The sequence below is a fragment of the Myotis lucifugus genome, unplaced genomic scaffold, assembly GCF_000147115.1.
Source record: "Myotis lucifugus unplaced genomic scaffold, Myoluc2.0 scaffold_17, whole genome shotgun sequence".
Taxonomy (NCBI): Eukaryota; Metazoa; Chordata; class Mammalia; order Chiroptera; family Vespertilionidae; genus Myotis; species Myotis lucifugus.
Genome location: NW_005871065.1, coordinates 14,298,141 through 14,322,703, shown reverse-complemented (window position 1 = coordinate 14,322,703; position 24,563 = coordinate 14,298,141). Strand labels below are relative to the sequence as shown.

Sequence of the window (24,563 nt, the reverse complement as noted above, 5' to 3'; positions counted from 1 at the left end):
CCTCCTCACCTGCATTCTCTGCTTACCTGTTCCAGCCCCACCCCCCCATCACCATGACAATGGCTGTACTTTGTGGGTGAGTGAGGCTCCTTAGAAAGGGGTTGGAAAAGAATTTCAAAGGATCTCCGGATCCATGGACACCAAGGGTACCAGCACCTTTTTCAGATTACAGAATCAGGTCCTCACTTCAGCCTGGGACCCACACACTAGGCCCAGAGAAAAGATACTTATTGATGGATGGGCTAGTGAATTCTCCACGTGGAGCTCTTTTTTCTGCAGATCAACGCATTTTGTAAGTATCCGGAGATACTAAGAGCGTTTTTAAAATGGTTCCAGTTTTGGAATCCAGATCAGGGCACAAGCGTGTGTTTTAGAGGCCGAGAAGCTGCTGTCAGTGCTGATTAGATTCACAGGATAAGGAGCCTTGATCACAAAGTCTGAGCGAGTCCCACAGCCCCTGAGGTCCCACTGGAGGGCTTCCCCAGATCGCATGGCGTTCATCTTGGTTAATGGAATTTAAAAAGGAGGAACATCTAATGCAATTTGAATCGCCAAGTGTGCTGGCAATCAATTTCAGTGCAACGGATATCTTTGCAAAGGTTAGCGAGATGAGATGAAAGCAGAAGGGGCCTGGCTGTCTGAGCTAAGAGTTCAGGTAGCTAGCTGCTTCCTGCAGGTGTCTGAAATGCCTTGCCTGGGTCATTTTTAGTAACATGGAAAGAGGGTTATTAACTTTTTTTTTCCAGAACACTCTGAGTCTACAGGCTCTCTCAGCATCTTCCACACCAAGACCTAGTTTCCAATAAATACGTGCAATTGTGCTCAGGGTTGACATTTGAAAAACTTAAAAGTATTTTTGCCTCTATGTAGACATTTTATATAGAACAAAGAAATTAAATGTTTTGAAGGTTACACTAGACAAATTTAAGTAAAGGTCTTTTATTTTGCAATGTATTTATTTTTTGTTCTGTTTCTTTTATTTTAAAAAACTCAATGAAACCACCAAGTAAGGGTAGAGAGATCATTTATACTAATTTGGACATTTGTCATAATCTCTCATTATTCCAAATCTGAATTTAGGAACAGTTTGGGATCTAAAAATTCTTTGCTTCCTAAAAAAAAAAAAAAAGGCCATCTCCCCAAGTTGTTCCTTGGCAGTAAGTGCTAAGCACTAATCTTACTCTTTTTGGTCCTTTGCAACATGTTATTCAGAAATATAATCCATTATCCCACACATTAAACATGGGTTCTGAGGGGCTGTAGAATGAGAGGAAAGGGTTTAGCTAAAAATTCAGGGCTTTACTGTGTTTTTCTTTTAAATAAGACCAATAAGAAGAATTTTATTTCTGCTGAGAGTCTGTTATATTACACATTTCTAGGTTAGTAAAGTGGAAGAAAACTCTACAAGTAATACTTCAGAGGCAAAAGGTAAAATCTCAAAGAAAATATTAATCTTTTAAAAATATCTAGAGAGCCTTAGCTTTAGTCTATGGAACCTCCATCATCAAAGCCATCAGAACTGTCTTCTATTTGTGTCAGAGGAGGGAGGTTAAGAGACAAAACACAGGCCTGAGACCCTGTCAGTTCTCTCCAGGGTGGCTCTGGCTTCGAGTCTGCCAGCTTGAAGGCCCCATGCGTTTTTACTGATCTCCTTCAGCCAGCGACCATATGCAGATAAACTCACATAAAATCATATGCCTCAGACTTCAAACGGGATGACTTTTCTTCAAGTCCCATCTACAAAATGCAAATGAAGGGCCTCCTGTGCAATAAAGGCAATGTGCAATTAAGGCAATGTGCAAATATTCTGGGTATTCTCACATGAGCCTGACCATACTATTAATAATGATGTGTGTGTGTGTGTGTGTGTGTGTGTGTGTGTGTGATGCAAAGAGAAAGGTGAAGGAGGGAAAATTAGCAGACACAACCCTCTTCTTAGTCATGTAGCCTGGTCATGTTAGCAAACTGCAGGTAAAGGGGAAGTTGTCTGCCACACAAATGTCCCCCAGGTCCCCAAGAGGGCCCACCACCCTCGGGGAGGTGCAGTTCTTGGAGCTGGAGCAGATCTAGCTCAAGCCTTAAAAGGAGACATATGTAATACTTTTAATAATAAAGATTTTTTTAAAAGGTGGTAAGCCTTGATTCAATGACAATGTACCACTTTGTTGGTTTTTGTTCTTAGCAACTGTGTGTCTTACCATGCTTAATTAAAACAAATCCCAGGTGCATTTACAAATCCCAGGTGACCCATCATATCAACAGGTTAAAGAGGAAAAACACATGATCATCAATTGTTGCAGAAAAGGTATTTGATAAAATTCAACACCCATTCCTGATAAAAACAAACAAATAGGAAAAATAGGTCTCTATTTGCAGATAATATGATTACCAACATAGAAAATCCCAAAGAATCTATTTAAAATAAGCAAACAAAAACCCTCCTATAACTAAATAGTTCATCAACATTGCAGGATAAAAGAGAAACATACAGAAAATCAATCATATTATTATATATTAACAATAAACATAAGACATCAAAATTAAAATATATCACCATTTAAAATTGCTCAAAAAACTTAAATATTTAAGCATCAATCTAACAAGACATATGCAGGATTTGTATGCTGAAAACTACACAATGCTGAAGAAAGAAATCAAAGAAGATTTCAATAAATGGAGAGGCATATTATATTGTAACTCAGAAGACAACGTACTAAATATGCCAATTCCCCTCAAATTGATAGACAGGTTTAATGCAGTACCTAGCAAAAGCTAATTAAGATTTTTTTGTAGACATCGATAGGATTCTTTTAAAATTTATATGGAAAACATAGATCCTAGAATAGTTAACACATTTGAAAAGAAGAATAAAGTGGAAGGAATCATTCCATCCAATTTGAAGACTCTTTATACAGCTACAGTAATCAAGACTGTGTGGCATTGGAGGAGAGAAAGATGCATAGGTCAATGAAGCAGAATAGAGAATTGAGAAATAGATCCACACAAATATACCCAACTGGCTTTTTAATAAGGTGGAAAGCATTTCGATGGAGGGGAGAAAGCTTTTCAACAAATAGTGGTGAGACAATTGCTCTTCCACAGGTCAAAAGGTGAGCCTGACAACCACACACCTCATGCGAAGTCAACTCCAAATGGATCATGAACTTTAATGTAAAACATGAAATTATAAACATCTTAGAAAAAAATATAGGAGACAACCTTTAGGAAGTCAGACTAAGCCAAGAGATTTTAGATGTCTCCAAAAGCATAATCTAGGAAATAAAAAAGTAATAAATTCGATGTTGTCAAAATTAAAAACTTTTACTCTGTCAAAGAGTGGAAAAGAGAAACTATGACCTGGGTGAAAATATAGCAGGTTTTTTCACAACAGCCCAAATTGGAATTAACCTACTTATCTTCAATGAGTGAATGGGTAACCAATTGGTACAGTTATACCATGGAATACCACTCACCACTTAAAAGGAACATTTACTGACATAAAAAACAACCTGAATGAACCTCTGGAGAATTTGGCTAAGTGGAAAAATCCAACCCTAAAAGTCTATATGTCTGATTCCATTTGTCAGATGACATTCTTGAAATGACAAAATGATAGAAACTACATATTAGTGTTTGCTTAGGATTAAGGAGTGGGTGTGGCTACAAAAGGGTAACATGGGTGATCCTTGTGGTGATTAAAATGCTCTGTATCAATATCAATATACTGGTTGTGATACTGTTCTCTAGATTTGCAAGGTGTTACCAGTGGGGGGAACCAACTAAAGGCTCTATGGCAATGGTTCTCAACCTTCTGGCCCTTTAAATACAGTTCCTCATGTTGTGACCCAACCATAAAATTATTTTCGTTGCTACTTCATAACTGTAATGTTGCTACTGTTATGAATCATAATGTAAATATCTGATATGCAGGATGGTCTTAGGCAACCCACGTGAAAGGGTCGTTCGACCGCCAAAGGGGTCACGACCCACAGGTTGAGAACCACTGCTCTACGGGATTTCGCTGCATTATCTCTTAAACTGCATGTGAATCTACCATTATCTTAAAATAAAAATTTAAAAGTATGATTATTGTGACTATTTCAAAACTCTCCATTAATGGGAGCAGCCATTTTTAAAAGTAGAGTAGAAGCATTTCTAAGGATCATCTTTTCTGTCTTACATGGAATGTTAAAAAAAAAATGCCAAGGTAAATTATAGACACAAGATACATTGCAGAGCATCCTAAGTGGCTCTTCTTTATTTTCTTCGGGAGTCCCGGGCACCACTAAGGGGCTCTTGCAATCCATTAGAAATGTGTTTCATTATTGAATGGGCACTTTGTTCACACTTCATTTTCGCAGGGCACTTTTTAAGCATCCCTCAGCTGCCTTTTCTTGTGCTCGATCAGGATTTAGGAGCAGCATGATAGAGGCAAAACTATTTCCTATCTTTCTTTTACAATCAGATACAGATGTTTCTAGGGGCAGTTGGCGGAGTTTCCTGCTGGATAATGTGGTCTTTTCTGAGATGTGTAATGCCTGCAGGCTAACACCCTTCACACCACAGTTCAAAACACACCTGACCTCAACATTGCATTGCCCTGTGAAGCCCGGGGGAGCTTGGCTGCCCTAACTCACTCTCCTTTCTCACCTCTTCTGCTCTTCCTTGGAAACTGGAACAGGGCAATTCAGATGCACAAATACTGCAAACTCTCCCCACCCATTAAGATGCCTTTGAAAGCCAAATGCAAAGATGAAAACAGAGAGAACAAGCACCTGAGCTGTTTACAGACCTTCTGCCTCCCTCCTGTTAGTAGCTGCATATCTCCCAGGGCCTTGACTGAAAGCATCCGTTCATTCATGTAACTGTACGCATGGAGGTCTGCAGGCGGCGTAAAGACCCAAGCATGAAGTTTGGTTTTATCTGTTCAGTTCATGCATGTCTTACTAATGACTCCTATTTCCTACATCAAAGCAGACAGATACAAGCATTTCCAGCAGCATAAATGGGTGCCGCTGAGGCAAGAGAACCTTCTAAAAATGCTATATTTCATGGTGATGGGTTTCTATTGTCGCATGTGGCAGTCATTAGTATGAAAATCACACATCCACCTATTTGCAACCAAGTGGAGCGCTCTCGCAATCCAGTTCCACTCCAAATGCTTCACGTGTAACGGTAGTAAGCGTGAGAGAGAGACAGAATGTGCTTAGTAGGAAGGCAGTTGGGCAAAGGCTCTACCTGATTATGGGGCTATTGATTTTCTTCAGCTATAGGCTTCTGAAAGGTACTGCTGACTTCTGCGAAGCTGTACCAACCCAGTGTTCTCTTGAGATGAGACAGGACTTGGGTTTTTATGCAGGATCAGATCAGGGTGTGCTAGAAGACAACGTTTTATCTGCAGATCCGAGAACAGTTACAGCCTTTTGGCAATTCTAACCACAGTAAGTGAAACGGGCAGCCAAGCTCAGAAGCTTCCCTGGCTGCAGCCCAAACAATGCTCCTTGATGATCTCTTCCATGTTCAGTTCTGTTCAACAGATCAACAAGCAGCTATTGAGCTCCTTTTCTGAGGGAAATGTGGGGGTACGGGATACATGAGGTGTGTTCCTTGTCTTTGATCAATGCATGGTCCAGTGGCAGCAAGGGAAGTGACAATGCTTTGTTTGAGAAAAGGATGCAGATTTCAGAGTTCAGGTTCTGTGGTTCATGGTAGCTCCTCAGAGCAGAGTTCATAAATCTATGTTTGAGAGTTTTCAAGAGTTTATTTGCCACTAGGAGCACCTACATTTTACTTAGCCCCGCAGCACTATTTTCCAGGAATAAGCTTACAGGTGATTTCTATCTTTTTTTTTTTGAGAGAGAGAGAGAGAGAGAGAGAGAGAGAGAGAGAAACATGGATCCATTGCCTCCCACACATGCCCCAATGAAACCTGACCTGGTATGTGCCCTGACTGGGAACTGAACCCGCCACCTTTTGGTGTATGAGACGATGCTCTAACAAACTGAACTACACCAGCCAGGGCAGTGGTCTCTATTTTTAAAAATAAAAACATAAGAAGGAAGAAGGAAGGAATGAAAGAAGGAGGGAAATAAATAAAAAATCGTCTCATGTTGTACCTCTGTCAAATTTCTGACAAGACAACAGAAAATGTGACTATAAATGTAAAGAATATATTGATTACATTCGTGTCAGCCTCATACCTGGTAAGAAAGCCTTTAGTAACAGGAAAACCAAAATAATCTCATGTGCTTTTTTTACTTCCTATGGTAGAGCTCCAAACAGCAGAACTCCAGTCTTCCTCGGCTCTGGCAATCTTATTGCTGCCAGGCAAGATGAGCCAGGAGGTGGCCATATTCAGGACGTGACTGCTGCTGGGAGGACAGAGGGGTGGAAGGCAAAGCCACAGCCTGGTCACTCTGAGTCGCTGAGCTGAGCTCCAGCAATGAGAACTGTATCTGCCATAAAAATCACTCCCAGCTCCCTAACCACAGTGACCTGAAAAAAATGGTTTCTATTTGACTATTAAATAGCAAATGCATTGTAGTGAGTATATAATACTTCATCTTCAATTTTCCCGCAGGGCCCTTAAGTGGTAAATAAGTGATTGTTGTTCATTAATTACGAGCCAATTCGTGGAGAAACCCAGAGTGCCTGAATCACTGATTTGCACAGAAAATCAATGCCAGAAGATACAACATGCTTCACATGATTCAACCTGCCTCTTCGTGCTGAAATTCACAAAATCATGGTGTCTCCTAGAGAAAGAAGCATGGTGCAGGGAATACAGGAGTAAAAAATTTGGCAAAGGTTAAGCTTTTAACCACACATGTATCTTTGGTCTGTAACTAAATATGTAAAAAGCAAGTGTAATAAATTGCAATCAGTAAGGGTAATTTAATACCTAAGAATTGGGCACTTATTATCTACCAGAAACGTTTATATATGTTGTCTTATTTAGCATGACAACAATATTATGTAGGTACTAGAGGCCCAGTGCACAAAATTCGGCAGGGGAGGGGTGTGGTCCCCTCAGCCCAGCCTGTACCCTCTCCAATCTGGGACCCCTTGGGGGATGTCCAACTGTCAGTTTAGGCTCAATTCCTCACTAACTTCAGTTGGCTGAAGGGTGGCCAGTCAGGCATTCTTGCAATATCTCAGCACTTTCACATGGGCAGAGCATTCGATGATGTCAAAGGATCCTGAGCAGCTGAATAACATGAAGGCTGAGAAATGTCCCTTGAATGTGGGGCAAAGTGAAGGTCCCTGCCTTTAAGGAGGTTACCTTCTAGTTGGAAGAGATAATAACCAAAGTAAAAACAACAACAAACAGCTAGATAAGGATGCTACACTAGAACTAAACTAAGAAGAAGGCTAAGGAATGTTGAGGAAGGAACTTGAATTTTAAAAACTCAGTCAGGGCCCTAGCCAGTTTAGCTCAGTGGATAGAGGATCGGCCTGCAAACTGAAGGGTGCCGGGTTTGATTCCATACAAGGGCACATGCCCCAGTTGTGGCTTGATCCCCAGTAGGGGGTGTGCAGGAGGCAGCCAATCAATGATTCTCTCTTTCTCCCTCTTCCTCTCTGAAATCAGTAAAAATATATTTTAAAAAATAAAAAGTAAAAACTTGGGCAGGGAAGGCCTCACTGAGAAAGTGACCTCTGAGTAAAGACTGGAGGTGATGAGGGAAGCCAGCTACATGGCTGCTGGGGCTGGCGTTTCAGGCAAAGGGAACAGCTGCAGACATTCAGCAGCCGGAGCATCCCCGCTACATCGGAAGGAAGGGATGGACTAAACTAGCATTTCCCAAAGTAAGTGCAGCAGAATATTCATTCTGAAGGCTCTCCTCATGCCAAGTCCCTTCCGAGGTAAAAGGACACATTTATCTATTTAGTGATAGTCTTTGGAAAAGCCCCCTAGCAAAGAAACCCATTGAACTCTGTTTGATCTGTGGTTTCCCACATGATTTAAACCATAGGACATCTTTGGAAGGTTATCAATGAACCAAAACCAACATTCAAAAAAATCCACAAGAGGAAATTTGGGCTTACTTGCCTGTCTGTGTAGGTCAGAAAACAATGTATTTCAGGGAACAGATCTATCAGACTTGAGTTTTCAATGTGACAGTTTAAATATTTTCAGATACTGTTTAAAATAAAACTATTATGAAAGTCATATAGTTATAGGGGGCTTGCATGCTATTTCAAAAAATCATTCTATGTCTTTTTAAGAACTACATGTTAGTCATTTGAAAACCTATATTATTCATATGTTACCCAGCTTGCCCACGGTTTTTAAGTTTTTAGAAAGAGGGAAGCCCACAGATGTTCTGCTCAAGCCCGAAGGAACAGGGAACTGAATGTCCTCCTGAGCAATCAGCCTATTTTCCACTCCACTCCTTTCTTCTCCTGTCCTAGGAAACAGTAGCACCATCCATTAGAGGTGGAATGACACCTGCATTTGAGATCAGCACAGAGCACAATCTTCCTTTTAAATGGGAACATGCTGAACACTGATTTGGTGTCCTCTTGAGGCAGGACTCCTGCAGTAGCAGAGCCCACAGAGATGACTGGCAGGTCACTGTGACCTGGGACCCAGGAGAAGAGCCGGGGGGGGGGGAGGGCGGGGAAGGGGGCCTAAACAAAACCCCTTATTGAATCCAAGAGTCATTTTACAGAGAACCCTGCTTTTTACTGCCCAACTATAAGTTTGTTGCTTTGCTGGGTGGAAAAAAAATCCATGCCTTGTACGTGGAGGGCAAATAAGTGCCCTTGGGGGGCAGGGGGAGAATTTATTTTCCCTTCTTTTTTGAAAAAACTGTCTCCGACACCTCTTCTTCTTGCTCACCAGTCTTCCATGCAGCACGGGGCCCATATTGTCTTGTAAACACTCCACTATCCAGAGAAAATTCTCGCTAAATCACACCAAACTGCCCCAGCGGTGCCATGAACTTTACCATTTGATGTAAGCCTTCCCGGAGATCTGATGCATTCCCATACTTCTGATTCATAAAGTCATCTGCAAAAGGGTTTTGACAGGTATGTGGACTCGACAACAGCCTTTCTGCACTGAATCAGGTATCGCATTGGCCTGGGAGCTGAAGGCACAGTCAGCTCCTTCATAAACATGGACCATTATCAATATGTGAGCAAGGTTTTCATGCAGAGAGCAGCTTCCCTTGGTAATTTAAAAAACATGGTAGAAATGAGCCCAGAGAAAAATCACAGCTCACCAAGTAAGACTTGTGAATCTTGTTTGTGCTTTTAACTCAGCTATGAGAATCCTGGGGAATTTAAGGGCCAAGGGAGAGAAGATTATTACTAATAAAATTAGATATTTTCTATTAGAGAAAATTTATCACCACCATTGTAATATACCTTGGGGAAGGTGGCTTTCTTGTGTTTTAGTAGAAACATAAATTCTTGTAAGTATTTTATATTCGCAAAAGCACCATGTTTATTGAACACCACAGCATTAAGGTATTCTATTCAGATTAGAGGCTTTCAGAATTAGCTGGCATCTTCAAGAAAATGCTAGATAATGGTTCCATAAACACACTCAACCACATGGATATCTGCAGGGTGACATCATCAGGGGGCCTCTCCATCAGCTCCAAGGGGAAGAATGTGTCTCTTTATGTCAGCATAATGGAAATCTGCTGTCCTAGCCACATGCCCTCCATGGAGTTCATACTAAAGAAATGAGAAACTCACTCCTTGAGGGAGAAAACTCTCAAAAGGTATATGACATTCCAGGGCTCTCATTCAGATGTTATAATGTTATCCTGCCACCCTACTTCATTTTATGTTCCCATTCTATGCACAGGGTAAGTGTACTGGTAGAAGGGAGGGAACAGGTGAGCCCAGAGAAGAGGTGCTGCTTTCAAACACTTAGCACAGAGCCAGGCACATAGTAGGTGCTCAAACACAAGGCTAGTACAGTAATAGTGGGCGCTGGGGTTGGAGACCATAATCAGGGACACTGTACCACCAGCTGACAGGGGCCAAACCCTCCACTGAACACTCATAAAATGGAGTGAGTGGGAAAGGTGGTTCAACCTATAGCTTTCTACCTGACCTCTAAACCGATTCCATTAATCATCATATATTAATGGCAGGAGGACACACTACCATGTGACAGGACTGGGGTACGCTGTTGGCTGGTCTCAAGGCAACCTCACTCTATTTGAGAAGATACAATTAGTAAATAATATAAGTCCATATACAGTGAAGCACAACATCCTGAGCTATAAGTGGCATGTATTGAGGGGACTGTCAGGTAAGCTTTTCCTGAATCAAAGAATCTATGCAATAGCCTGGCTGGTATGGCTCGGTGGTTTGGGTGTCAACCTATGAACCAAGGGCCAAGGGAGAGAAGATTATTACTAATAAAATTAGATATTTTCTATTAGAGAAAATTTATCACCACCATTGTAATATACCTTGGGGAAGGTGGCTTTCTTGTGTTTTAGTAATAAATCTTAAATATACTACACAATTGAAGGTCACAGTTCGATTCTGGGTTGTGGGCTCAATCTCCAGTAGGGGTGTGCAAGAGGCAGCCAATTGATGATTCTCTCTCATCACTGATGTTTCCATCTCTCTCTCTCTCTCTCTCCCTTTCTTTCTGAAATCAATAAAAATATATATTTTTAAAAATCTATGCAACAGATATAAATGTCCAAAAGAATGTTTGGACTATAAACCCCCTGGTAGAAGAGGGTGTGTGTCAGAATGATGGATTGGTATTCATGGACTGCATGCTGGTTGGGTGTCTCCTGAAATAAAGTAGAACAGAGGTAGAATGTGATATAGAATCAAGACAAACATTTTACTTTTACACCCCATGGCTTCCTGATTGAAGCCAGGTTCTAACTCTAAATAAACTTGCAAAAATGTATTCACAGCTCCATAGGGCCAGAGATAGGAACTGACGATGTTTTAGCAGCCTAAAAGTCTAACTTCATACAAAATGGTGCTGCAGCTGATCTAACAGCAGGCAAGCACAGAAATGAGATCCAGTCGGTATACCCTGAGCTTACTTCAAAAAGTCACCACATCTAACATGCAGAACTATCTCCTCTCTTTCATCCTAATATCCCACACATTATTCAATAAATACTTGTAGAGAAAATGAAATAGAGAATAGCATGAGAGCAATAAACCACCACGCCAAAAGTCCATTGCCTATTCTTTTGCAATATTTCAACTCAGCCTTTGAGATGATTTTTGTAATTGAAAGGTAGCTTCATGGGGCTGGGGAGCAGAAGGGCCAGTGAGTGACTACTAATGGATACAGAGTTTCTATCTGGGGTGAAGGAGATGTTCTGAAATCAGATAGTGGTAATGGTTCTGTGATTATACTACAACCTACTGAACTGTGCACTTTAAAAGGGTGAATTTTGTGGTATAGGAATTATATTTCAATAAAACTGTTATTTTTATAAAAATCACAGTTGAGATTTTTATAAAAGTCTTGATGAGATATATCGCAACTCAAGAATGCAAACATAGCTTATTGTGTATAGTATAATAAATTAGTTTTATTCTTGAAAATAAGGGGACTTAAATTACAAGCCAATGAAAAGTATGACCTCAGATAGAGAAACATTATTCCGTTGAAGTATGAAAGCACTTTAAACAGAAGATCCTCAGGCAAATGAGCCTGGGCTTATTAATTTAGGGCTAAAACTACTTTGTGTATCAGAGAATTGGTAGGTGGGCTATTGGGTCATTTGTCCAACTAACGCTTATTCAGAAATCTGAGTCACAGTATTTTTCTAGAATCTTGAAAAGCTAGGTCTCATCACTGGCTAAGTCACTGAGCCCTAAAAAGTTTTTGAATTCTCTAAGACCAGTTGAATATACTACGTACTGAGCCATATAGATTCATCCCCAACTGCAGCAAGACTCTGGGACTCTCAGATAAAATTTGGGAGAGCGAGTTACACAGCTATAACAAATTGGGTTCATCTTGACCACAAATCCTGTAGCTTCTGTGAATAGAAAAATGGGAGTTCTTTCCTGGATACTGTGGCTTTTCTTAACATTTATGTCCCAGAACTACAATCAGTTCTCTGTCTGGCTGGCATCCACTTTGAGCTTCAACAGACCACAGCTGCTAAGCAGTCAATGCCTATCACCCTGAACTGTCCAGTATGGGCGCCTCTAGGTTATCAACCATTTGAAATGCCTCTTTTCCAAATTGGGATGTGCTGTCGGGATAAAATACCAAATATTGAAGACTTTGTACCAAAAAAAATCTAAAATACCTCTTTAATCTTTGTAAAACCTATATTGCATGTTGAAATGGCAATATTTTGTATATACTGGATAAAATCTATTATCCTCTCCCAAATGTAGCTATCCCTTCCCTGAGGATTAACATCAAGGAACTCAGTCAAAGAGAGCACAGCCAGTGAAGGAGACCAAGAATGAAATCAAAAGAGGAAAAGAGAGAGACGTGGTAAGACTCTGCTCGCAAGCTTTTGATGACTGCTCTCACAGTTGGGGAGAAGAATGAGAATCGGGCTTGAGATGTTAATCTTAAAGCCGGCTTAAGCTTTCAGTCGTCCTGAATACAGGCGCAACTGGGAGTTGAGTCAGATGTATAGGGAGGATATAAATAGTCATTTTCAAACTACAGTTGAATTACACCACATCGTTTGAACTGTACGTGGATTTTTTCAACAAATACTATAATTGTATTTTTCTTTCTTATGATTTTTAAAAATAGCATGTTCTTTCCTCCAGCTTACTTTATTGTAAAAATACAGTCTATAGTCCTTGCCAGTGTTGCTAAGTGGTTACAGGGTTGACCTGCACACTGTAGGGTCTCAGGTTCAATTCCCAGTCAAGTGCAGGTACCTGAATTGCAGGTTTGATCCCTGTCCCTTTGTGGGAGTGCATGCGGGAGGCAACCAATAGATGTGAGACACATCAATGTTTCTCTCTCTTTCTCTCTCTCTCTCTCTCCCTCTCCCTTCCTACTTTCCACTCTCTCTCTCTCTCTCTAAAGGAAAAAAATATCCTCAGGTGTGGATTAACAACAACAAAAATAAGATAAAAATACAATATATGTATTAGATATATATGTATACTGGTATACATATCTAATCTAATAAAAGAGAAACATGCAAATTGACCATAACTTTGCTATGCCCCAAGCCACGCCCACCAGCCAATCAGAGCGACTATATGCAAATTAACCCAACCAAGATGGCGGCCGGCAGCCACGGAGCTGGAGCAAGCAGGAGGCTTGGTTGGCCCGGCAATGGAGGAAGCCAAGCTTCCCACCTACCCTGGCCAGCTATAGCCTCCGCTCAAGGCAACAAAGTTTCAATTATAGAAGATAAATAAATCCCAGATACCTGCTTCCAGCCAGCCTCCACTGGGAGCTTGGGTGGCTGGGGGGCGTAGCCAGGCTGCAAACAGCCATTAGCCCCTCACCCATGCTGGCCACATCCTCATGGGGTGAGGGTCCCCGCTGGGAGGCTTGGCCAGCCTGCAAATGGCCATCAGCCTCTCACCCAGACTGGCCAGGCACCCCAGCAGGGACCCCCACCCTGAAGGGGCTGTGGCCGGCTTGCAAACAGCCATCAGCCACTCACCCAGGCTGTCCAGGCACTCCAGCAGGGACCCCCACCCTGAAGGGGGTGTGGCCAGTCTGAAAACGGCCCTCAGCCCCTCACCCAGGCTGGCCTGGCACCCCAGCGGTACCCCCATCCTTATCCAGGACACCCTTCACGGCAAACCAGCCATCCCCCACCCATGCACCAGGCATATAATAAAAGGGTAATATGCAAATTGACCCTAACAACAGAACGACTGGGAATGACTGGTCACTATGACACACACTGACCACCAGGGGGCAGACGCTCAATGCAGGAGCTGCCCCCTGGTGGTCAGTGTGCTCCCACAGGGGGAACTCTGCTCGGCCACAAGCCAGGCTGATGGCTGCCAGCACAGCAGTGATGGCGGGAGCCTTTCCCGCCTCCTCAGCAATGCTAAGGATGTCCGACTACAGCTTAGGCCTGGTCCCCGCTGGCAAGTGGACATCCCCTGAGGGCTCCTGGGCTGCCAGAGGGATGTCTGACTGCCAGCTTAGGCCCGATCCCCTGGGGAGCGGGCCTAAGTCAGCAGGTGGACATACCCTGAGGGGTCCCAGACTGTGAAAGGGCACAGGCTGGGCTGAGGGACCCCCCCGAATGCACAAATTTTTGTGCACCGGGCCTCTAGTCCTATATAATAAAAGGGTAATATACAAATTGACCCTAACGACAAAATGACCAGAAAGACTGCTCAACCAGTCACTATGAGGCATACTGACCACCTCTTGGTCCCTCCCCCGAGCCAGCAGGCTCCCATTGCCCGATGGTGAACGGGGAACCAGGGGGTGGGTGGCGGGGGACACAGGCAGTGCCAGGCCAAGGCCCCTGCCCCACCAGTCACCCCACACACAGGAGGTGACTGGTGGGGTGGGGGCGGGGCCAGCGAGCAGGTGGGAATGGCTGACCTCTTAGTCCCTCCCCCAGCTGGCAGGCTCCTATTGCCCAATGGCGAATGGGGAACTGGGAGTGGGTGGTGGCAGGGGGCGTGGCCAGCTGCCAACAGGGTGTGGTGGCCGGCTGCCGACAGCCAGGGAAGATAGCCCTGATTGCAGGCCAAGTCTAGGGACCATACCCGTGCATGAATGTCGTGCATCAGGCCTCTAGTAATACTTATAATATACAAAATATATATTAATTGACTTTATTTTATTGGTAAGGCTTCCAGACAACAGAAGGCTATTAGTAGTTACATTTTGGAGAGTCAAAAGTTATACACAGATTTTGACTGCATACAGGAAGGAAGGGTTCTTACTCCTAATTCCTGTGTTGTTCCACTATATAGTCTTAACCCTTTGCGGTCCAATTTTATTTTTGGAATTCAAACAGTCTGGTCCAAATTAATTGATGGGATTGAATGTTGAACCAGTTTGCAGTGTCGACCTCAGCCTCGACATTGGACCTGCTACTAGCACCTGGTCTGTCGAGTCAGTCTCGACGTTGGACTGAAAAGGGTTAATATCCATGGGGTTAAGAGCTCATAGCAATGAGAAAGAGATGTATAAAATGTAGGCATATAATCTCCCTAATGTTTCCTTTATGTAAATAGTCCCAATGTCCCAATGGAAAAAACAAACAAACCACAAATCTTCCAGGAGCATATGTGCTCCTAACTCTTAGCCAGCAATTATCTAACGAGACCCACTGAGTCTGGGTGGAGGCATTGAAACACAAAGATAAAGTACTTCTTAGCCTCCCTTGGGAGAGACATGGTTTGGTGGGGGAAAGACAAGGAAAACAAATAGCTAAAGCAATGCTATCCATACTACAACCACAATAGTTGATTACTAGTGGATTAGGAGAACACGTACCGTTTTATAAGTAATTAAAGGCAAGTATGTGCACTGCTATGCAATTAACAAAACTTCTACTGCTGCTCTCCCTCTTCTTTCCTCTCTGAAATCATTAAAAATATGTTAAAATAAAAAAGCTTCTACTGCTGCATGACCATACATAAATTGTCTATGAATTACCACATTTATGGAAGTCAGTTCAAGCTACTTTACTGTCTATATGTGTGTGGTTCTTTGCTGCTGGGGGTGTAGAACAAACACATTAGGAGTTAGCCTTTTGTTTCAGTGCTCTATGCCGAAGAGCTGCCATTTGTCAAGGGAACGTCTGTGCTTTGCCCACGACTCTTGGAACACTGGAGGCTTCGCTCTGCAGGAAGGGCAAGACCTCCGTGAGGTCCACGCATTCACTGAGAGGCACTAATGGTGATAGTCACGGTAGACAATTTGGGAAAACAAATGAATGATTACAGCTGACAACTTTTAGGAAAAAATAGGAGCTAATTAATGAGCTTGCTAATTAGTCCTCTCCATTGAGGTAGTTCAACAGGTATGTCATTCTGCAGATAGCGCCAGGTGGCTTTATACAGGGGATGTGTGTATGTGCAAGGGAGGAGAGATAAGCATAGACAAAGATGGTCTGCGTTCTGGAGCCTCACACAATAATCTCATAAAATGTTGATAAATGCTTCCACGTCTCTGCAGATTACTCTTGATTTGTAAGTTAGACACCTTCGTTACACACAGAAAATTAGTGTTCTCATATTGGGACATTAACCATTCCAATCCTTTGATATTGCTCAAGCTACATTTCCATCTCAACTCAGTCTACCCTTTCTTCCCTGATTTGCTATTAAGTGGTGGAAAGGGGATATTTCTAGTAATTTTTGGAAAATGTAGCTGCAAAATTTTTAAAGTAAAATTATTGGGAATGTCTCTACAGCTATTAGGTAATTAATTCTATCAAGAAGCAAGAGGAAAAGGGAAATCTCCCTGAATAGCATTTTAAGGGAGTCTAGATAAATCATTCTTAAAAGAAAATCTTTTCAAAAAATCTATTAAATTTAATTATGCAAGGAAATTTATTATTACCCATTGTATTGTTACATATTAGGTTTTGCTTGTGTTTATGTGTTTTGGTGACTAACAAATGTACTTCACAGTACACTAAGGACCTGTATAAAATCTATGTGGGCGGTACACACATGCCATTTTGTAGAACTTGGAGCATAGATATATTTCCAATTTTTTCCATACAGGTTTATAATTGCACCCTTATTTTTGATGTAACTTAGGTCAGATTTAGATACCATACCCATTATCAGTCATTCTTCTGCTGAAAAATATATATTTTTAGAAGATATTTTTATTGATTTCAGAGAGGAAGGGCGAGGGAGAGAGAGATAGAAACATCAATGATGAGAACCATTGATCAGCTGCCCCCTACTGGGGATCGAGCCCACAACCCAGGCATGTGCCCTTGACCAGAATCGAACCTGGGACCCTTCAGTCTGCAGGCCAACGCTCTATCCACCGACCCAAACCAGCTAGGGCCTGATTTTAAGCACAATTATATAACACCACACAGAGTAAACTTTGGAAGATATTTATAATTAGGTGAGAAAGGCATGCAGGCTGTCCCCTACAGGGAGAAATCCCTATAGAATATTTCTATGCTTGTCCTGCCCTAGAAAAGATGTAAAAGTCATAATGAATTTGTTTTGGGTAAGCTAATTGAAAGTGTTCTTTCTACAAATTAGATAATTTTTATATGGCCTGGCTTCAAGAATGTTTTAATTTTCAGAATTACTAATCTCTGCTAAAGCTAAAGCAGTTAGATCCTTACTCATCTGAGTTTCAGGATTACATGAGCTAATAAAGAAATAAGTGCCCAGTCCTGATGCCACAGGATGGAGAGAGGGCGGGGGGGAGGGGCGGGGGGGAACGTACCAGTGGGGAGGGAGCCTCATATGCCAGCAGGGCCAGGGTAGGAGGGGACCAAACAGTTCAGGGCATGTTTTGTTCATTGGAGTAATGCTTTGATTCTCATAGTCTCCAGTTCAGAAAAATCGGTAGGTACTGAAGACAGCTGCAGTCAGTTCATTGTCCAAGAGAGCTCACTCCTGGTCAGCCATCCATTGCCAGCTCTCCTGAGGGAGTATCCCCCACCTGGGACGGGGCTGGGAGGACAGGGTGATGGGTGGTTGTGGCCGTTTCTACCTCTGCCTTCTTTGACTTCTGTCCCCTGTAAACAAGCCTTCTTCTTTCTTTTAGTGCTTTTAAATGTTTCAACTAACTCATGAGAGTAGACTACGGCTGACTCTTGATAAGCAGTTTCCTTTGCTCTTACTTAGTCTTTCAGAGCACACACGGCTCATTCTGAGTTTTAAAGATGCTTTTCCGTTATGAAGATTCACTATATGATTGTCCCAGTGGTTTATTTTTATTCCATCCCTGGTTTTTCTCCATCTGCTAGCTAACTCTATTCAAGTTATAGACAGCTCTTCGTTGGAACTTCAGCACTTTGAAAACTAGCTCCTGGGTATAAATTAGGCTTTAAAAAGAAAACAGTTGAACACCAGAGACTAATAGGGGGGAAATCTTAGCTAAGGAGCATTTTTAGCCATCCCAAATTACACTGATTTATTTTCTCTTCTTCACAGCACTGAATGTAATCTTTAATTACATATCTGTTTGTTCTATGCTTTCTTCTCCTCAGGACCCCAGTTCCATGACTCATTGATCACATTTGCTTTGTACTGTACAAATTCAGCCCCCAGGTCAACCTCTGGCTCATTGCAGGAGCTTAGGAAGTAGCCTTTTCCTGGATGTTAAACAGAAGGAATTTCTTGGTGACATTCAGCTGGGGCCTATGAGGGGGTGGGGCCTACTTGTTCTTCCAGCTATTTTCAATATTTCAAGAGTTTATCTCAGAATAGAATTTGCATCCAAACAAAACACCAACTACCTCAAACAAACAAGCAAAAACCACTCTACATTAGATGCTAGTTTTAGTTTCTATTTTTCTTAACTTGTATACTCAATTGCATATAGTTTTTAGTAGTAAGTATAAAAATAAATTATTGATAAACACAATTCCTAAAATAATAACAATGTTTTCGAAAAGTTCATTTTCAACCCTTTTATTGGGTGTTTACCATGTGCCAGACCTCCTGCTATGTGCTTTTGTTAAATATCATAACAATCTCATTGAAAGGCAATATTATTAGTTCCATTTTAAGGATGAGAAAACTGAGGCTCAGAGAGGTTCATTAATTTACATCAAGACCTATAACCAATATGCTTTGGAGTCAGGATTTGATCCAGACTAACTCCAGAGTTCCTGAATCGGATAAATAAAAGGGAGGAAAGTGATTGAGAAGATATTATAATAATCAGACTTGAAGGTTTCAGACTTGTATAAATAACGGGTAAGGTCTAGTTGATGTTGCTCAGTGGTTGAGCATTGATCTATTAACCAGGGGGTCACAGTGCAATTCCCAGTCAGGGCACATACACGGGTTGCAGGCTCCATTCCCAGTAGGGGATGTGCAGGAGGCAGTGGATCAATGATTCTCTCTCATCATTGATGTTTCTACCTCCCTCTCCCCTCCTCTCTGAAGTAAATAAAAATATATTAAAAACAATAAATAATGGGTAATTATTTGCCTGTTACCTTATTGAGCCAGCCTTAACATGCTTATTTAGCATGACTAGTAGGTAAATAGCAAATGTGAAGGGTGTAAAAATATTCTTAGAAACTCTAGAAGTCTGTTTGGGGCCCTTTAGAGATTATATCTTTAACTGGCGGTTTGCAGATAGGCAGTTAAGTGCAATGCAGAGTCCACACGCATCTAGAATCAGGATGCTATGCCAGAGAAGCCTGGGAGCTTATGGAGATATAAAGGAAGATAATGAACATAACTTAGGCATCCAGCTTTTGAGTCAGCTTCTTCCAGAGGCATATTCCCTGAGGAGTTCCAAAGAATTATGTTAAACTGTATTAATGTAAGAGGGTGAGAGAGAAGCCTGATTTCCAATTCAGCTTGGAGTTCCCTTGGCTGGTGAAACAATTACAGGTCCCTTGCCATCAGCCTTCAGTGTGTCAATAATTTTTTTCATTGCTTATTCAAATGCATCCCCAGATGTCTTAGAGAATGTTCCCTGTTCCCCTCATTACTTTCTTATTTACTAGTATTTTCACCACAACACTGCTTTAAAAAAATGGTACCCATTTTTAGTCTTGTTTGTACCTTTGTTTATTCCTTTTTAAATTCATTGTTCTATTCATTAATTCTTCGTAAGTCTCTACCATCTCATCCCATGTTTACTGGTCAGGCATTCTGTGCTGTGCTTGGTTCTGGGCACAAACATGGACCAGGTGGCCCTGGCTCTCTTCTTCCCCAGTCCATGGACCCTCATATGGCTCCCACTGACACATTCTCCATCAGACTGAGAATATGGGGCAACTCTGCACTATGCACCAAAGTTACCGACTTCATCTGTGCTCAACAAATTTAGCTATTCCTTCACTCAGCTGACCTCTTATGCATGTTAGGGAGAGAAAGCTGATTGATCTAACAAACAAAATGCCTCAAGTCTAAGCCTTGCAGAGAGGTGACTACAAGTTACTAAGCTCTTTCATTTGCTCCTTAAAACAACAATATATTGAGTGAGAAAAAGAAACAAAAACCTACTTGCAGATAAATGCATATATTATAAATAAATTTTAGTACAAACAAAATCCCTCTTTATTTATGTTTGTAAGAGAAAGAAGGAGTGGGTGGAAGGATATGCATTGGGCTGCGTGCATTGCCTATATCAGAGGAAGGGAGTGTGGAGGGAAGAGAAAATCATCTTTGCCTTCCTACAGGCTTGTTTTGTTAGCATCTGTTTCATCAGGTAAAATTAACATGCATTACTTTTGTAGTTTAAAAAGTATCCAATAAAAGTTTTACATTTAAAAAACAAACAGAAAAAATAAACAATCCTATGAGATTTTTATGGGTGAAGAAACAAGCTAGGAGAAACCTAGGTCTTCTTCAGGTAATGGGGGCAGAAACAGGCAGAGCGAGGCTCCAACCCAACTCTTCTAGTTGGGAGGGCAATGAGATTTCTGCCCACAGCAACTGGTTCTTTTCCTTAGAACAAATACATCACAATTTGTCAAGATTTGGGGAAAAGTATAAAAGCAAATAAGTCTCAGGTATTGGGGAATAAGACATTTTCACTAAAGGGGTTAATGGTAGACCAGTTGGCTCTGGGAGTGATGTCTAACACCAGGTTGACTAATTATCTGAAGTTCTTCACAACTTCTTCAAGTTTTCCTCAAGTCCAGAGACCTTGTAACAATCCCCAACTATTATCAAACTGCTCTCAGATTGGGTTTCCCAGTCTCTGGCTTAAGGAAGTAGATTAAAGATGACGCTTATTTGTAGGAATGGACAATTGTGTGAGTTGTGAGAACTTATTTGGGAAATGCTTGGGATGTTTTTCTACCTGCTTCTCTGTATTGAGTATAGTTTTTAATATTTGATGCCAATGAAAATAGTGAACAATGAAAGAAGGGGAGAACTGCCTCAGCTGCAGACGACATCAAGGAAGGTTTCCATGACTGTTTGAGATGCCCTCATCTACATTCCGAGGTGGAGCTGTGTCCATTGTTTACTTGTTTGTGGTCCACTCTTTTGATGGAGATAGATGTAGAGATAAGAACTCAACCTAGTTTATTTCACTTAAATATTTCATATTTTTCAAGATAACAAGAATAAAAATCAAGACCTTGAACTCAAGTGAGAGAACATTTTGGGAAAACCAGTAAAAAATTCAGTATTTGTTCTACCCATTGTTTCTAATATTTATTCTATGCATTGGGATATCTATCTATCAACCTATTTATCTATCTATCTATCTATCTATCTATCATCATCATCATCTATCTATATCTTATTCAGCAGAGCTTTTTAGGAAACCAGTGCTGAAATTTAGAAGAAAATCATGATAATAGACAAATATCACTATTTAAAATAAATATGTAATTCTCAAATTCCACATCTGCGGATAGCTCCAGAAAAATAATTGTTAATCCCAGAAATTATGCAAAATAAGAAGGTTGTTATTTCTGATTTTCTTCTGTTACAGGTTCCCTAGTCTTTATTTATTTATTTTTAAAATATATTTTATTGATTTTTTACAGAGAGGAAGGGAGAGTGATAGAGAGTTAGAAACATCAATCAGCTGCCTCCTGCATGCCCCCCACTGGGGATGTGCCCACAACCAAGGTACATGCCCTTGACCGGAATCGAATCTGGGACCCTTCAGTCCGCAGGCCGATTCTTTATCCACTGAGCCAAACCAGTTAGGACAAGGTTCCCTAGCCTTTATATCCAAGGGCACATCTCCACATCTTTGGAGTTGCTGGGGCTCCTCTTGGCTCTAGTGCAAGTGCTGTTGGAGAAAGTCCACTCGGCCCACATGCAGCACTAAAGCATCCTCCTACGTATGCTCTGGTGGGTGGTGCAGGGAATTCACCAGGCTTTGGTTTGTGCTGGTCACAATGTAGCCCCCCAGTGTAGCCTCGAGATCTTCACATTTTTTGATAGTGTGCACTTATCCACTTTGACTGCGTGGATCAAATCAATGAAGCAGAAAAGAGACATTGTTCTTGCTGTATCTCAGTGGGCCATCTTGTATACCACCTGGGAACTGCTAGTCTGTCTCCTACTTAATAAAACATGTGTTTCATCACCTTAAGAAAGAGGATAGGTGGCCACTCGTTGGAAATACTTGCATTTCTGGAGAGCAAAAGCCTGGAGTCTATACAGGCACCTATGGAAAGTATGTGAGAGTGACGTTCCTCTAGGGTTCCCTGAATTCTGCTAGTCTGCTGCTGCCCCTCCTGTTGATCGTTGCCCAGGATTTCTGGTGAACAGGAGGGGGAAATCTATTGAAACTGATTATTCTGATGCCTTTGAATAAAGTTCTATACCTTGAGATGACTTCACCACTGGAAAGATAATTAAGAATCCCTAGCATTCATTTTTTCTTGTTACAGATTTTACCTTTTTTTCCCCCTAGAAAATGTCTATGACACAGATTTATGACTGCAAAACACAGAGACTGGGAGGCTGAGTGCTGTGCAGTCCTAAGCTCTGAGCTTCCAGAACAACTGCCCCAGCTTCCCACCTGGGTGACCACTCGGGAGGCCACCCCCTTTTTCGCTCCTACCCTCAGGAAAGTGTCAAAAGGCAATAATGAATAATATGAAAAATGGGCCTGATGTGAAGTGACAAAGCCTGTGAGAGCCTAGAAATGCAGAGAGAAATGGTTTGGGAAAAAAGGCCTTAGAATACAGATGAGGCAAGAGCCAGTGAGGATAATTAAGCCCAAAGCCTTGGGCCTTCGCCCAGAGCAGCATTTCCCTCTCCTGTTTTCTTGGAGCTGGAAACTTCAGTTAACTATTTCCATTTCCCAACCCTCCAAGAGCACCTAACTTCTGCCTCCCTCTGTGGCTTACAGTGTGGGGTGCAGAGAATTAGTTAAACCTATGAATCTATAAAATATGCTAATAAATTGTCGGATAAGCAGGTGGATGGTCCCTGACAGAGGCAGCTGTGTGAGGACAGCTGCATGTGACACCTCCCCACTGGCCTGGGGGTGAGGGGTGGGAAAGCCACCTGCCTGAGGTGGTGGGGAGGGTTTGGTTACTGCACAGAGGGGCTCGTTATAGTCATGTAAGCTCTCAGCACCTTAACTGTGTTCCTCTTTCTCTGCCGCTGTAGACGTCTCTCCTCTGTAGACATCTCTTCCTCTCATAGCTTTTCTCAGTGGATTATAGGCTGGTCACAGGGAAAACGAAGTTAACAGCAGGCTCCTTGTACTGTCTGGTAGCTTTACACCCACGCCCAACTCATGGAGGAGGCCGCTTCTCCACCTCTTGATAAGCAGCTCTGAGACCTGCCATCTCTGCTAAAGATGTCTCATTCTGTCCCCATGTTGTGTCACAAAAACATCTCAGCCCCAATACAAGTAGAGAGAGAGAGAAAAAAGCAAAATATAAAAACAAGTTTTCTGATCATTTCAAATAAAGCTTGAGTGTCCTGCTTTTCTTCTTCATCTTTTATAACCTAGTTATTGTTCAATAAATAGATCCCACTTGAGTCATGGAGCCTGTCTTGCCTGATGGCCTAAACTCCCAGGTTATGCATTACTTTCTTAGAGCTTCATAGCATCTTTATTTTCACACGTTTCTTTGCAAGTATTAGCTTATATGTCTATCACTCTCCAAAGCTGCGATCTGCCTCAGGCAGAAGCCCAGATTTCTTTCTTTTTCTTCCCCTTCTCATTTTTATTTTATGTTATCTTGTGTGTGTGTGTGTATGTGTGTGTGTGTCCTAACCCAGTGCTCAGTGTCTATTGATTGATAGGTCCCTGGAGCTAATTTATTAGTCTGTTCGAAACTAGAAATGAAGTTTCCCAAAAGTTCCATGTCCAGAATGGCAGTTAACATTCCTGGAATCATTAAAATGCCCTCTAAGCATAAATTTGTGATCAAGGAGACACCCTGTACATTAGCTATGAATAACCCAAGGCGAGTCTATTACAATATTAATGGAGTATATTCTTTGCATTTTGTGAATATTACTGCAGTATATGATTTGCTGCATAAAATAAATCTTTGACCAGGAGTTTCAACCAGACCTCAAAGGAGGTTGAGATATCAACCCTGGGCTGAGCCACGCCTGCTCAGTGGCTAAGTGACACGCTGCTCCTTGAGGCTCACAAGGCACTGAATTCAAGGGCCGCCACAAAATGACAAATGGTTTGCCACGGCCTTGACGGATCATTCATTCACACATAGATGACATTAAAATGTTCGTTCCAAAAATGCACAAAAGCTTCTGAATGTAAATTAGAAAGGCAAAACATCGAAGAGGAAAATATAAATATTCATTACCTGTGGGGCAAGTAATTAAGGGAGAATAAAAATGTGCCAGCCCAGCCGACGAGGTTCAGTGGTTGAGCGTCGACCTATGGACCAGGATCATGGTTTGATTCCAGGTCAGGGCACATGTCCAGGTTGCGGGCTCGATCCCCAGTGTGGGACTTGCAGGTGGCAGCTGATCAATGGTTCTCTCATCATTGTTGTTTCTATCTCTCTCTTCCTCTT

At 41.9% G+C, this 24,563-nt stretch overlaps 1 protein-coding gene across 1 annotated transcript in view; it reads right to left on the bottom strand.

The window, feature by feature from the left end:
• The window catches only part of CLVS1 (clavesin 1), a 128,577-nt gene that overhangs the window by 22,864 nt on the left and 81,150 nt on the right, over positions 1 to 24,563 (bottom strand). The gene's annotated exons all lie outside the window — the stretch shown is intronic.